The sequence below is a fragment of the Humulus lupulus genome, chromosome 7 (genome assembly GCF_963169125.1).
Source record: "Humulus lupulus chromosome 7, drHumLupu1.1, whole genome shotgun sequence".
Taxonomy (NCBI): Eukaryota; Viridiplantae; Streptophyta; class Magnoliopsida; order Rosales; family Cannabaceae; genus Humulus; species Humulus lupulus.
The window spans coordinates 17,683,616-17,685,574 of NC_084799.1; positions in this window are offsets into that span (position 1 = coordinate 17,683,616).

Sequence of the window (1,959 nt, forward strand, 5' to 3'; positions counted from 1 at the left end):
ATGGCATAATACCATCATTGACATTATACAGATATCGGGAGCTCTTAGTCCCATCACAAACATATAACCGGGTGCAGTTTTCTTACCTTTGGGTTTGCTATGTTCACTGTGATCCTCAAGCACGATCCCTCCCGAGCCCTAGCGCGAACCTAGCCACAATCATAGACCAAAGTCATTACCAACCCTCAAGTCTATAACCTAGCCTCGGGACCAATCCCGAGCCCTTGGCGAGTCCTAGTTCCACCAAACAAGGTGGTGGAATAGAACCCCGAACCCTTGGTCAAAAACCCTTGAAAATAACCCTAAAATCCCTTTTTGAACACAGGGTAGCGCTACAGCGCTCATTGGAGGGCGCTACAAACAGAACCAAAATGCCCTCAACAAACTTGGCCTAGCGCTACAGCGCCCAAAGGCTAGCGTTGTAGCGCTAGTCACAGACTGCCAAACTGCTCAACTTCTTCCTGCGATTTCTCTCGAGCCAAACTTAACCAAAACTTCCCCAAACTCAAAATCAAGCTCACTAACATGTGCAACTCATCCCAAGCATCATAACCATACAAAATCTAACCACTCCTAATTCCAAAATTCACCATAGCTGCTCCTGGACTTCAGAACTCAGCAAAATACAATCAAAACTTCAAAGTTTAAAGCTTAGAATTTTATACCTTTGATGGAAATTTGATTTCAAGTTAGCCTCTAGCCCTCCTTAGCTTGTTCTTCCTCAATTCCTTGGCTTGAATTCCCCTAAAGTTCCCATCAGCTCAACTTAGACCCCATAGCTTAAGCAAGTCAAACCAGAAACTAAAAACTCCAAAGTCTTACCTTAGGTATTAGTGTGTTCCTGCTAATCCCTTGCCAACCCTTCAAGCTTAGCTCAGAATTCTTGTTGCTCAGCCCAACCTAGCTCCCCTCTGAGTTTTGCTCCAAGAAAACACAAGGAAATGGTGAAGGAGATCACTAACCGACCCTTAGAAAAACAGCTTTGTTTTCTTCCCTTTCTTTTCCTTCTTTTCTTTCTTTCCTCAGACTTCTATATTATTCTACCTCAGCATACTTATCTCTTGCAAGCCAAATGTCCATAATGCCCTCCCTTTTAATCCTAAATCCTTTAATCCACTTAGGGGCATTTTGGTCATTTTACCCAATTCCCGCTAATTTCCTCGAGTGTCTCTAATATTTCCCGCTTACTTCCCGATACCTAATTAATCACCAATTATATTCCTCATTATCAAAATTAACCCCAATATATTCTCTATATTCCCATTTATACCCCCAGGCTCGCCCCGAGCCAGGTATAATTCCCGCCGTGATTTTTCCGCTAACTCGCTCACTAGGATCGTCTTGACTCACAGATCACAGATATACCCACATAATAATGTGGTCTCAACAATTATCGCACATATATACAGTTATGCCCGCAACGGGCCAAAATTGCGATTATGCCCTTCTAACCTATTCAGGGCCTACATGCATACTAATACACATAGTCATGCATCTCAAATATTCAAATAGTCATATAACATGCTTTACATCATTAAATCACATATATTATGATTATGCCCTCCCGGCACACTAATCAAGGCCCTTAAGCCTCATTAGTAAACTTGGGTCTTTACAGATCATTTGTTATTTTTTGCGATCATTTATGAGAAAAGAGCACAAATGACATGATTTTGTTATAATATGCATTTAATAGTTATTGCTCTTGTTTCTCATTCAACATTAAGCTATCCTAGAACCTACACCGTCTTGACACTGAATGCAACCAACCACAAGCAATGGGTTGAGTCTATCACAATGAATTTGACTTTCATGAAAATGGACTTGGCCTTGAGAATTGATGCACCATCTAAGCCTGCTAATGATGCTACTGAGAAGGATAAGAAATTTTATGAGGACTGGGAACACTCCAATCATTGTTGCTTGATGCTCATGAGATATCACATGGATGAATCCATT